The following is a 15,249-nucleotide window of genomic DNA, read 5'->3' as shown; positions in this document are numbered from 1 at the left end:
TTTATCTTATACTAAAGTACTCTGGTCTTCTCTTCTACTACAGAGAATGATTCAGTTAAATTCAGTTTCAGTTTTCAATTAAATAACAATTCAGTTAAAATATTGCTTATCAAATATTTCTAAATTTTCTATGCTTTTATACACCTCTACTGTTACATATGTTGCTTACTTGGCTTGGAATGACATCATTCCCTTGGCTTGTTGCTGCTAGTCCTGCCAGATAGAATTTACATGTCACTTAGCTTTAGAGTTTAACTTTTTATTATCTTGCATTGCTTCCCCTAGATTGTTCCATAATACCATGTGTCTGAATCTCTATTAGAACATCTGTCTCAGAGATAGTTGTCATGTTTATGACAACTACTCTCTTTACAATTCAGTGCATTTTGCAATGGTAAGTACTGTACTTTTTCTTATCTTTTTAAATTTTTTTAGTTGACGATGGATGTTTATTTTATTCATTTATTTATATGTGGTGCTGTGGATTGAACCCAGTGCCTCACACATGTGAGGCAGGCGCTCTACCTCTGAGCCAAAACCCTTGTCCAGCACTGCACTTCTTAACTCTAACAGGAGTACCCAACACAGACCTGGCACATTACAGTTTACTACATATGTGTTTAAATGCACAAATTAATAGTTTGGAAAAGATAGCCATGTTTAAATTAAGTTTTCTTTGGAGAATAAAGGATGAAAAATAAGGATATATGCTGACATCAGCGCAAATTCTGAAACAGAGCCAAGAACTTTCTAGTAAATTTGTTGTTCATTTGATATGTTTTAATTGAGTATATACTATATATCAGAAACTGTGTTAGTCTTTAGAATTGTAGTACAAGTTGAGTATCCTTTATTCAAAATTGTCAGGACTAGATGTGTTTCACATTAATGTGTGTGTGTGTGTGTGTGTGTGTGTGTGTGTGTTTATTTTGGAATATTTTTATGTATCCTGGGCAATGGACTCAAATCTAAAGATAAAATTCATTTTTACTTTACACATACAGCTTAATGGTATTTTTTTTTTTGGTACTGATAACTGAACCCAGGGTCTCTTAACTACTGAGCACATCCTCAGCCCTTTTATATATTTTATTAGAAACAAGGTCTCACTGAGTTTCTTATGGCCTCACTAAGTTGCTGAGGCTGGCTTTGAACTCACAATCCTCCTGCCTTAGCTTCCTGAGCTGCTGGGCATACAGAGGTGCTCCATTGCTCTCGGCTCTAAAGGTAATTATTTTTTAAATATTTTTAAGTTGTAGATGGACACATACCTTTAATTTATTTATTTTTATGTGGTGCTGAGGATCAAACCCCGTGCCTCACACATGCTAGGTAAGTACTCTGCCATTGAGCCCCAACCCTGAAGGTAATTTTATGGGATATTTTTTGTATACCTGCATTTTGACTGTGACCCATAACGTGATATCAAGTGTAGAATTTTTCATTTTCACAAGCACATTTCATGCTGTGGATTTAAATTGATATACTGTCATAAAAAGAAAGATCAGGGGGCTCTGGGTAGCTGGTGGAGCACTTGCCTGGCATGAGTGGGGCACTGGGTTCGATCCTCAGCGCCACATAAAAGTGAATAAGTAAGGTAAAGGTGTTGTGTCTATCTACAAATAAAAAAAATTAAAAAGAAAAAAAAAAGAAAGATCAGGTGGTACTTGGAAGGTTCAGATATGAATATTCCCAAATTTGATATTTGGAAGGACACATATACAGGAATCTGACTTGGGAGATCATAATACCCTGCAATTACATTGATACAAAAGATCATGGATATAAAATTTGAAAGCCAGGATATTAGATTTAGTTCATGATACAAGGAGCATACACTGATATGATGATGTGAAGTTAGAGAGGTAATATATTAGTGGAATTTCAGACAGAAAGGATATGTTTTTGTTGGAATGTCAATACTAGGATTTAGGTAGGAATTTGTTCTAGGGGGAGATGGTACTCAAAGGTCAAGAATTGCATTTTCTGCAGTACCAAGAATGTAATAAGGTCGTAGAAAACCTACAACCTAGACATTCAACCATTTGCTCATCTAGTACACATTATAATACTTAGCTGGACACAGGATAGATCCTAGATGGAGAAGTCTTATTAGTTGTATTAGTTTTTCATAGGTGCATAAGAAATTACTACAAATTTAGTGGCTTAAAATGACATCCATTTATGAGTTCACAGTTCTATAGGTCAGACTAGGTTTTCTCTTCAAGGTCTAAATTATAGGCCTGGAATCAGTGGTGTTCTTATGTGCAGGAATATCTAAGGAAATATCTGCCTCCAAGTTCATTTCCATAAGTGGTAGAATTCAGCTCTTTGCAGTGATAGAACCAAGGTCCCTGTTGGTAGAGTTTGCTCTCAGCTCCCAAAGTCTACTCTCAATCTTTGTTGTGCAGCACCCATCATCAAAGGCAGCAGTGATTCTCACTTGCCTTTCAAATCTCTTTTACAAAAGGATGTCTTCTTTTTTTTTTTAATTACACTTTTTTTAGGGGAGATAAATATGGATTCATATGCAATTGTAAGAACAAATGCAGAGAAATCTTGTTTATTCTTTATGAGATCTCCGTAAATGATAAAATCTTGCAAAATCATAGTATCATAGCAGGATATTTACATTGTTACAGTTTTTGAGAAATTGATGCATTTATTTTAAGTTAATGATTTATGAGTGAATTTTTTTTTTTTTTGGTATGGAGGATTGAATCCAGGAATACTTTACCACTGTGCTACATCCTCAGCTTTGAGACAGGGTCTCACAAGTTGCTGAGTCTGGCCTCAAACTTATGATCCTCCTACCTCAGCCTCCTGAATCATGGGATTGCAGACTTGTACCACAACACCTAGCAAGTGCAACTGTTTTTTTGTTTGTTGTTCAAGTATTTCTTGATATGTATTTTCTATTTTGTCAGTTTTGTTAGTTTATCAACTTTATTAAATTTTTCATAACCAGATTTTTGTTTCATTTTTTTTCTTTTAGATATCAGTGATTTATTATCTTTGTTTCTTCTGTTGTGCTTGCTTTATTTTGCTCATTTTTTTCCTAAGGAGGTAAGAAACTAAGATTATTGATTTGAAACCTTTCCTTTTTCTTTTTTTTTTAAAGAGAGAGTGAGAGAGGAGAGAGAGAGAGAGAGAGAGAGAGAGAGAGAGAGAGAGAGAGAGAGAGAGAATTTTTAATATTTATTTTTTAGTTCTCGGCAGACACAACATCTTTGTTGGTATGTGGTGCTGAGGATCGAACCCGGGCCGCACGCATGCAAGGCGAGCGCGCTACCGCTTGAGCCACATCCCCAGCCCCTTTTCTTTTTCTAATATAAAGATTTCATCCAATAAAATTTCTGATAAAATTGCTATAGCTGCATTACATAGACTATGGTACTTTGGAGTTTCATTTTCATTCAGTTCTCTATAGCTTTTAACTTAATGTGTACTTTTTTTTCTTTGTCTTAGAGATTACTTAGGTGAGTGCTATTCAATTTTTCATCTCTGGAAATTTTCCTACTGTCTTTCTGTTGATTTATAGTTTGATTCAATTATGGTCAGATAATGTATGCATTCAGTTAGTTTATGGTTGTTGAGATTTGCTTATGATCAAAGATACATTCTGTCTTGGTGATGTTCCATGGATGCTCGAGAAAAATGTGTATTCTACTCTTGGGTTCAAGTATTCTACATGTATTTTAGATTATGTTGTTTGTACTGTCCTTGGTGATTTTCTGTCTAGTTGTTCTATCATCTTGAAAAGAGTATTTATGACCCAAATACAGTTTTGTCTATTTCTATATTCACTATTAGTTTTGCAACAAATATTTCAAGACCCTGTTATTTGGCACATATACTTAAGATTTTATTTTTTTAGTGTCTTCCTAGTGGTATGATCTCTTTATTTTTATGTCCTGTCTGCCTCTGGTAATATTTTTTTTGCTCTGATATTTATGTTGATATTTCTATAGTCATTCTTGATTCTGTTCTCAAATTGTTTTTATTAAAAACTCCACTGTGTATCCTTTTTTATGTCTTTTTACATCCAACTTACCTATGCTATTAAATTTCAAGTGAGCTTCTTATAAATGGAATATATTATGGTTATTTTTTATCCACTCTGCACATTTCTTTCTGTCTTTTAATTTCAAATTAAGCTATATGTTGACATTTTAGTACTAAGTATTTTTATTTACTTATTTTTCTAGTTTGAGCTTTGGTTTCTCTGTTTCTTTGTTTTCTTCTTTTGCCTTCCTATCCATTCTTGAACATATTTAGCACTCCTTTATTTCTGTTGTTTTTGGGTATATTATTTGATTTTTATTCTTTACTAGTTTCTTTGAATATTACAATATGTATATGTGACTTAACACTGTGTAATGGGATCGATTTCTTTACCACTTTGAAATATGGAAACCTTGTTTCCATGTAGGGATCTTTACTGTCTTAACTTTTAAATATTTGATTGAATACACCGAATACCACTTGGTATTTTAACATTTGATTTACAAAACTGATGAGGAAAATATTTTTCTTTGTCTGAATCTAAGATATTTTTCCTTTGCCTTTTGGTTTTAGAATTTAATTATGGTATGTATTGCTGGGGATTTCTTAGGGTGTATTCTATTTAGGGTTTGCTTACCTTTTTTAATCTGTTGAGATTCAGTCTTTTGCCACAGTTGGGAAGTTTCAGCCATTTTTCTTCTCTCTTCCTGGTACTCTCTACAGAGTTTATGTTTTCTGATACTTAATATTTCTGAGGCTCTTGTTTATTTCATTTTTTCAGTTTATTGTCTTTCTGTTGTTTGCATTAGGTAAATTCTAATGATGTGTCTGTCCTCAAGTTCATTGTTCTAGCCTCTGTCATCACTATTCTACTATTGAGCTTATCCAGTGAGTCACTTAGTTATATGTTTTCTTCATTCTACAATTCCTATTTGATTTTTTATAACCCCCATTTCTTTTCTACCCCACAGGTCTTTTAGGATAAATGAAATAACAAATATACTTCATCTTTAGAAGTAATGAGAAGGTGACAAACCCTTAGAACTCATTTCAAAGACTTTCTTTTCACAAGAGAGCCCCCAAGGAAGATACTAGGATAGGTCTTCCTAGGGAATTATATTTCTAGAACTCATTCCCCTATGTTTAACCATCAAGATAATTAGAGTCCCTGAACCCATGGTTCAACTGGGTCCCAAACCAGCTCTTGCTGACAACAAAACTTGGCATTGTTCACATTATGCTGTTATGATGTTGCAGGCATGCAGAATGCCAGAGTTATGGGGTCATATAGGAGGATTCCAGTGAGATTTCAAAGGAATGCCTGGAAGGCCAAGCAATATGTGACAGGATTGTGGTCCCTGCAAGTAGTTCCTGAGTGAGTAATATATGAAGCTATGAGAGTGAAGCCAAAGCTGCAGTGTAGAACTCAAGAATTTAGAGGTGCCAGAAACATGGAATTTCTGCCTAGGGAAGCTGTAGGCAGTGAGTAGAGGCAGCCCAGGAGAGTTGTCGAGTGGGCTGCCACCAATGAGGTCATACAGGTGGGACTGTCCAAATCCTTTGTAGCTCATATTATGCCAGTGTCTGTGCCAAATGCTGTAATTGGAGCTACCGGAATTAATGTTTGCTTTGCTGAGCTTCAGTTTTTGTTTCAATATCTCCTTATTATTTTCCCATTATTCAATTTTGGAATGGGGATGTTTAACCTGTGCTGATTTAATGTTTGCCCTGCTGGGTTTTAGTCTTTCTTTGGTTCATTCCTCCTTATTATTTTCCTGTTATTCCATTTTGGAATGGGAATTACTCTGTGCTATTGGATTTTGTAAACATGTAACTTGTTTTTTGGGTTTTACAGGGGCACACAGCTGAGTTTGCCTTGAGTCTCAAAGAATACTTTGTAGTTGGACTTTTCAGCAATGCTGGAACAGATAAAACTTTGGGAACTGTTAAATTGATTAAATGCATTCATATTATGAGGTGGATATTAGTTCTTGGGACTGGGGAATGGAATGCTGTAGTTTAGATCTTCAGTGTCCCTGAAAGATTCATGTATTAAAAGTTGGTCTTCAACCCATGGTGCTTTGGGGAGGTGGTGGACCCTTTAGCATGTGGGATATGGTGGAAATAAGTTATATCATTGGAGGTGTGTCCTTGAAGGGATATTGGAATGTTTATTCCCGCCTCTCTCTTTACTTCCTTGCGCATTAGACCTCCTTTGCTACATGCGCTCACCATGATGAACTATGTTGCCACAGGCCCAAAACAACAGGGCCAAACAGCCATGGACTGAAACCTCTGAAACCTTCAGTTAAAGAAAACATTTCCCTCAAGTTGATTATCTCAGGTATTTAATCACAATAATGGGAAGCTAGAATAGGAACTATCAACAGAAGATGAGAAGGCATGAGGAAATTAAAAAGTCAAGACATAAATATTTGGGCTGGGGATGTGGCTCAAGTGGTAGCGCACTTGCCTGGTATGCGTGTGGCCCGGGTTCGATCCTCAGCACCACATACAAACAAAGATGTTGTGTCTGCCGATAACTAAAAAATAAATATTAAGATTCTCTATCTCTCTCTCTCTCTCTCTCTAAAAAAAAAAAAAGAAAATTAAAAAAAAACAAAAAGACATAAATATTTCTCCAGTCTCACACTTTCAATCTTTATAGATTGATAATGGCTGATTTGTTTATCTAAATCTATCTAAGCTCTTGTTGGGTGACTCTCTACTACATATACTAGACATTGAGTTAGGAGAAAACTGCCTCTCTCTGTCCCTTTAAGTCTGGTGAATAACACTGGTTTCTTACAGTTGCTACCCTCAGGGTACCTCATCATGTCTTCATTCTTTACACGTTTTACTAAGTATTCCCTTGATTAAATGCCATTCTATCACTGTTTTCAAGTGTGATGTCTATTTCTGGCTAGGGCCCTAACTGAAACAGAGGTAGCAGGGAGTAGGAAAAACTTTAAGGTTGTGTGAGGGAGTGGGATTAACTGCTGAGTATAAAGGAAGTGAAGGGTTTTGAGGCTTTTTAAATCATGCTATTAGTGCACTTTCACTTCTTTATGTCAGTATGCCAGTGACTACAACAGATGCTTACATTGCTTCTTAATTATTTTGGTTTGGTTGTTATTTGTTTGCATGCAGAAGGATAGGGCCATGAGGTGTTTGGGATTCATATGATTAGATAAGACTGTTGGGATTTGTTTGGAACTTATCATGGTAAGACACTTCTCTCTTGAAATCAGAAATAGCCCAACTCACTGAACTTGCTAAGATTCTATTGAAATTGAACTTACCATGTTGTGGAATTGTTCTTTATTGTCGGGTAAGACACCTGTGTTAGTGATACTTTCCTAACAGGGATCTTTTAAGATATCTGGCCCGAACAACTTTAAAGAGGAAAGATTTATCTTGGCTCACAGTTTCAGAGGTTTCAATTCATGGTGAGATGACTCCAGTGCTTTAGGCCTGAGGTGAGGCAGAATATCAAGGGCATGGTGGAGGGAAACTACTCAGCTCATGGCAGCTAGAAAGCAGGAAGGGTGGGAAACAACGAGTTTGGGACAAGATATATCTCTAAAGGCATACTCCCATTCACCTGCTTCCTCCAACCATGTTCCACCTGCCTACAGTTGCCACCACCTTACTGTAGTCCAGCTATCAATGGATTATTCCACCAAATAGGTCAGAAAACTCAGTATCCAATTACTTCCCCAAAGCTCCACCTCTGAGAATTGCTGTATCAGTGACTAAGCTTTCAATACATGAGTTTTTGGGACATATTCTGTCCCTGGCACATCAAAACTCATGCCCATCTCACAGTGCAAAATTCAGTCTACCTCTTAAAGAGTCCTCATAGTCTTCCAGCACTGCTCAAAAGTCTAAATCCAAAGTATACCCTGAGACTCAAGGCAAACTATTAGCTGTGAGCCCTCATCAAAATTGAAAAAATAATTTATATGCTTCCAAAGTACAATGGTACATAGCAAACATTCCCATAACTTACTCCTTCCAACCATATCCTGCCTGCCTATAGTTTCCACTACCTCCTAGTAGTACATTGTTATCAATAGATTAATCCATTGAACAGGTCAGAGCCTTCAGGATCTTATTACTTCATAAAAGCACCACCTTTGGACATTGCTGCATTCAGCACCAGGCTTTCAACATATGCACTTCTGGGAGACAGGTACAAATCATAGTACCACCTGCTTCAAGTTGTTAATGTTTTCTTTTATTCTCAAACAGAGAGAGTGGAAAGCAAATTGTTCCTTACAGAACCAAAGATTCAATTTAGGTGGTTATTTTAAACATTGCTCCAAAAGTGAACATGAAACTAGTGACTGTCCATCACTTTAACAGTTTATATAGCTGAATATTCAGATCTCAACTAGAATTTTTTCTGCCATCAGAATCTGTTAGTTCTCTGCGACAAACAGGACAAGTAGAGTTCTCAGACAGCCAGCGATCGATGCAGTGGATATGATATTCGTGGGAGCAAGGTAGTATGCGGATCTTGTTGCTTTCTCTAAATTCTGTAAGACAAATACTACAGGCTTTTAATGCATCATCCTTTCTAACGTTTCTTACTGCGAAGTCGTCAATCTGTTGTTTGGTAAGTCCTGTAGGCTGGTTATGATCTTCATTTAAGATGAAAAACTGAGCTAGGAAGGGCCAAGAGTCACTTTCATCTGATGTTGCTGGTGTTGTCCGTTGACTTTCTTGCCTGGGTTGTGATGGTGAACTTGATGATACATTTATCTCATTATTGCCTTCAAATATCACTGAGATAATTTCTGAATCATCATTACTGGAGCCGGAACTGGATGTAAGAAAGGGACTGGAACTAGACAAGTAGCTGCTTCTTGAACTGGAAATTGCTGAGGAACTTGAACGAGAATCACACCTAGGATCTGAGTTAGAACTAGAAATAATACTGTCACAAGAATCATCTCTTTCATTCTGTGACTCTTCCTTTTCCATGTGTTGACTTAGGAGTGAGCTGCTAGACTCTAATTGATTGTCACTGTCCAAGAGGTCACTTGATTCATCAAATTCTGTCATATGCCATAATGTTGTCTCATTTGCAATAGGTGCAGGTATTCTAATGGTATTAACAGAAGATCTCATACTTTGCTGCTCAGAATGTGAAAACCTACTTCTGAATTCTTCCTGATAATTTTCTAAAGTGACAGTGTTGTTTGGTGTCTCAGGTATTAACTGAATTCTACTAGCTATGCTATCTCTCAGCAAAAATTCTCTAGGATGATCATCAAAAAGTGTGGTTGGATTTCTTGGTCTGAATCCCTCAGATTCATTGTCACTGGCTGTGTCTGAAGAATTTTCTTCTAGAAAGGCATTCCTTATTGCAGAAGCTGAAAAAAGATCCTGACTTTGCAATCCAGGTCTGGTTATTTGTCCTCTCAATGCCCCATTCTGCTGAATTCTAGCATATATCTCTGGCTCATTTATCTGAATACACTCAAAAATCTGAGGTGATGTACAATAATGAAGTCTCATCAACATTTCATGCTGTCTATTTGGGGGTGAACTACTTTCAATTCTTGGTCTAGTTCTCCAAGTTTCTGGGCTTCTGCTTCTGGATCTTCTCTGACCTCTGGTAGATGGGATTTCCACGAATGTTTCAGTTGCACTTCCATCTGATATAGAAGCTCTTATAACTATTGAGTCAGGTGGATTTTCCACTTCTCTCTCTCTGTTTTCTAGTGTGATTGGATTTCTTGGTCTGAATCCCTCAAACCCATTGTCATTGGTTGTATTTGGAGAATAGTCTTCTGGAAAGGCATTTCCTGTTGCAGAAGCTGAAGGAAGATCCTGACTTTGCAATTCAGGTCTGGTTATTTGCCCTCTCAATGCCCCATTCTGCTGAATTCTAGCATATATCTCTGGCTCATTTACCTGAATACACTCAAAAATCTCAGGTGATGTACAGCAATGAAATCTCATTACCATTTCATGCTGTCTATTTGGGGATAAACTACTTTCAATTCTTGGTCTGGTTCTCCGAGTTTCTGGGCTTCTGCTTCTTGATCTTCTCTGACTTCTGGTAGGTGGGACCTCCGTGATTGCTTCAGTCACACTTCCATCTGATATAGAAGACCTTGTTACTGTTGACTGTGGTGGATTTTCCAATTGCCTCTCTCTGTTTTCGCGTGTGGTTGGATTTCTTGGTCTGAATCCCTCAGATTCGTTGTTGCTGGCTGTATCTGAAGAATATTCTTCTGGAAAGGCATTCTCTGTTGCAGAAGCTGAAAGAAGATCCTGACTTCGCAATTCAGGTCTGGTTATCTGTCCTCTCAACTCCCCACTCTGCTGAATCCTAGCAAATATCTCAGGCTCATTTATCTGAATATATTCAAAAATCTCAGGTGATGAACAGCAATGAAATCTCATTACCATTTCATGCTGTCTATATGGGGGTGAACTCCTTTCAATTCTTGGTCTGGTTCTCCGTATTTCTGGGCTTCTGCTTCTTGATCTTCTCTGACCTCTGGTAGGTAAGACCTCCATAAAGGCTTCAGTTGCATTTTCTTCGGATCTAGATGAACTTGTTTCTGTTGACTCTGATAGTGGATTTTCCCCTTGCCTCTGATTGTTTTCTGTGTATTCTCTTTCAAGAAGTCTTACAAAGGTTAAATGTCCAGTCTCTTGATCTGGGCTTCTATTAAGAAGGTTAAAGTTCATTCCTCCACTACATCCAAAATCACTACTGCTTGAATTACTTGAACTTGTTGATGTCCAAGATTGATTATCTCCTTGCTCCCTTTCTGTCATATTTTCAGTTTGTCTAAAAGTGGTAATCCACTCTACTATAGAATCATCACTAGATACATTCTCTGAAGAGTTTCCTTCACCTGTTACCATAAAAAGGGGAGGAAGTCAGAAAGGAACTACTAAAATTGAAATCATCATAAAATAGTACCCTGAAACTTTGTTTCAGAAAAATAACAAAAAATGAGAGCTTAAAGATTCACATATTAGGGGCTGGCGATATAATTCAGTTGGTAGAGTGCTTGCCTCACATGTACAAGGCTCTGAGTTCAATCCCCAGCACCACACAAAAAAATTCATATTTAGAGAGTTAATACTTTTATACACAATATAGTCTAGATTTATAATAAAGGCAAGTTAGTCTCAATTACATTTGAAACAACTGAGGTAATCCTAGATAAATTCAGGTATTTTTTTAAAGGGATCTGAGGATGTCTATTTTTGATATCATCATATACAGAGCCTCACATTGCACTGTGAAGAGTATAGAACAACACATTGTCTTCAGTCCTCTGTCAAGATAATAATACAATCAAACAAGATAAACACCAGTGAAGAAGATTCAGTGATAATATTAGTTCAAATTATATTATTGTCCAATATTCATTAATCTAAAACACTACTTCTTCTAGGCTCTTGAAGTGCTTTTTATAACATACATTGTTTTAAAGTGTAAGACGATGATAGGCAATGGCAAAATTAAACAAGGTTTATATGTTTAAAATAATTTAAATAATTCTTAATTTTTCTATGATATAGAATTGCCATGAAATTGAAAGCTGGGCTTGGTAGCACAAGCCTGTAATCCCAGAGACTCAGGATGTTGAGGCAGGAGGATCCCAAGTTCAAAGACGGCCTCAACAATTTAGCGAGGCTCTAAGCAACTCAGTGAGACCTGGTCTCTAAATAAAATATAAAAAGGGTGGGGATGTGGCACAGTAGTTAAGCACCCCTGGGTTCAATCTCTGTTTTTTTTTAAATATATGGAACCTAACACAAAACATGTAAAGTCATGCTCAAGAATCAAACCATTATTGTAGACTCTTAATTGAGTACATATAAAGCTATATTTGAGAAGTAAACTATTATAGTGTCTCTTTTTTAGATAGTAAAATTCCCTGTTTCATATTTGGGAAGAAATGAGTCCTGAGGATATAGCCAGGTTTTTCAACCTTGACATTTGGAGCTGGATGACTGTTTCAAGGAGCTGTCCTGTGCATTTCAGAGGTTATTGGCCAGAATTCCTGGCCGCTCCCCAATTGTTGAAAGTAATGTCCCCCGTCCTATTTCCAGTTGTGACAACCAACAAATTTTCTCAGAAATTTCCAGATGTCCTCTGGAGAGGGGCAAAATTTAGAGATATGACATTATTTTTTTGCTAGTTAAGAAATCACATCTGGGGCTGGGGTTGGATTCTCAGCACCACATATAAATAAATAAAATAAAGGAATTGTGTCCAACTACAACTAAGAAATAAATATTAAAAAAAAAAAGAAATCATCTGACTTCTCAAAATGAGAAATACAAATGGCCAATATATGAAAAAGATACAATATCATTAGTCATCAGGGAAATGCAAATCAAAACTACAATGAGATATCTTACCCCATTTAGAATGGCTATTATCAAAATATAAATGCTGGTGAGTATGTAGAGACATAGGAACTCCTATACAGTGTTGGTGGGAATGTGAATTAAGGATAGTCATTATGAAGGAGAGTATGAAGATTCCTTAAAAATATGAAAATACTTCTACCACAAGAGCCAGCTATCTCATTTCTGAGTATATATCTAAAAGAAATAAAATAAGCATACCAAAGAGATAGTTGCATTCCCATATTAACTGTAGCACTAGTCACAATAGCTAAGATATAGAATCATCCTATTTTCACATCAACAGTTGGGTATAAAAGAATGTGGTGTATAACACAATGAAGTCTTTTCACCCATAAAGAAGAATGGAATCCTGTCATTCATACTAAAATGGATGGAACTGGAGGACATTATGTTAAGAGAAATAAGCCAGATACAGAACAAGTACCACAAGTACCATATGTGGAAGCTATAAAAGGTTGACCTGAATGTAGACAGTGATTAATAGAGTTTTGCAAGATGTATGTGCAAGAGGGTGGACAATGGTTGTTGGATCTGATCAGTGTACTTACTATGTATGCAAGTGTGAAACTATCAGACTGAACACAATTAGTAAAATTAATACAGTTAAGCAAAAGAAAAAAACATTCGTCTCTATAGAATAATTAAGAAGAATAAAGCATTTCACACGGAGAGTGAAAACCAAGAAAAAATTCATAGGGTATTTCTCACATTGTCTAATTAAAAACTTCCCCAAAGTGAATCGGAAGATATTATATTCTATCAGCGAGTTGCATGCCCAGCTCCTTTTATTTTTACCTTGAGGCAGGGTCTGGAAAAATTGCAGAGGCTGGCTCTGAGCTTGAGATTCTCCTGCCTCAATCTCATGAGAGACGCTGGGATTTGCCACTGCACCTTTTTATGTGTAGTCACTTAGCACCACATTAATCTGACAATGACATCTGACTGAATTTACTGTTATGAAGTTCCTTATTAGGATGGGTATGAAGCTCAGCGGCGGAGGGCTTGCCTAGCACGTGCTAGGTCCTGGTTGGATTCCTAACCACGTAAACAAACAGTTTCATATCCATCCCATCCTATTATCCCCGAAGCAAAATTTGCCCCTATTTACCCAATTCCTGTGGTGGAGCCTCTTTAATTTGTTGTAGTCTTCTCATCAGTTCTTCTTCTGTACTTTCACCTATGGTGGCTAGCAAATCGTTATCCCTCATAAGCTTGTAATCTTCTTCACTCAGGTTATTCACAAATCGATAGAATGCTTCTTCCCGAGCCAATCGATCCATCTGACTTCTGCGTTGGGCCGAAGACCTATCTTCTTCTTCCTCTGAACTTGAGCTTTCCATCTTGATCTCACTAATTAAGAATTTTCTTTTAAGTCACAGTTAAATTTCAAGGACCAGAATTCTGCTTCCTTTATTTCCTTAGTTAGGTTGCGAATGCCAGGATCCCACGCTTCAGTTCTATCCGGCATAAGCTTCTTCCCCAGGCGTCTCTCACTGTCCTTCTCAGTCTCCGTAGAGATTGTGCTTTAGACCCGCCCCCAGCCTAGCTACTAAGGTTGGTTGTCTAGGCGTCCATTATCTTTCCCATTATTACCTAGCGGGGACTCTATACATGTTAGGTTTCATTTCATTGTAAACTCGCCCATGTTGCAAAGTGTTCGTGATACAACAAGCGCTTGAGCCTTGTCTCAGACGTTCCAGAGGCTTTTTCCAGTTCTGATAGGTCCCACTATTTTGAGAGTTAAATGACAGAGCCTGAATGAGACCAAGTTCATTACACAGTTGGCCCTTTACCAAATGTCATGCCAAAGTTGTCTTAGTTAAATACAGTACAGTGATTCTCATTTTCAGATGCCCAAGAACTTCTCTGTTTTCTAATTGTGAGTTCTTCATGTCATAGATGCTGATCAAAGCATCACAGTATTTGGCAAATATTCAGCAAATCACCAGGGCCACAGCTCAATCTCTTCAATTGGGGCCTCTTGCTTTTCACTCTTAATAGCTTCAACTTTTGTTTAAAATACTCTGGCAGCATGTTAGTGAGTGTAGCTCAGTTGTAGAGTGCATGTCCATGGCAAGGCGATGGGTTTGATCTCCAACCTGGGGATATGGGGAAGATTCTGGCAGGGTTGCTGCTAACCCAGATTTCCTTATGGGATTCTCCACAAAGGCATCTAGTTTCATTTTTATTTTGTTTTCTTGTAATATAGTAAATACTGAAACAAAAGTAACCACAGTGTCACAGGCACTTTAAAAGCACAGGGGTCCCATACCTGTAATCCCTGTGACTGGAGGCTGAGGCAGGAGGATATCACATTTGAGGCCAATCTTAGCAACAAGACCCCGGTCTCAAGTAAAAATAAATAAATAAAAAGGGCTGGGGATGTGCTCAGTGTTAAAGCACCCGTGGGTTCAATCCCTAGCACCGCCCCCCAAAAAAATTCTATAATTGTTATTTTGCTTACAGTAATGGGTGCCGACTTTACTGATTTTGTTCCTTGTGTTACTGTAGTCAGGATGGCTTAGTGAAAAAAATGTTGATTTGCAATGCTATCTAAATTAGGCCTCTAAGTAAGAGTTTTTGGACTTAATATTTATTATCATCCCCACTTAACACTTGTTTTGGAATCCTTCATTTAAGTCATTCCTATGACAACATTTAGCTACAGAATTTGAGATGTGTTACACAATTTGACTTATTTAATAAATTAAGTCATCCATATAAACTGAGTCAGTTACTGTTATAGATACTAGAGATATTGTCAAATGTTGCATCAATCTAGACTCCCAATTTACATTCCATGTGAGGGAAATATTACATAAATTTATC

This window comes from Spermophilus citellus (genome assembly GCF_964194105.1).
Source record: "Spermophilus citellus genome assembly, chromosome: X".
NCBI classification, from domain to species: Eukaryota; Metazoa; Chordata; class Mammalia; order Rodentia; family Sciuridae; genus Spermophilus; species Spermophilus citellus.
This window is presented reverse-complemented; position numbering follows the sequence as displayed.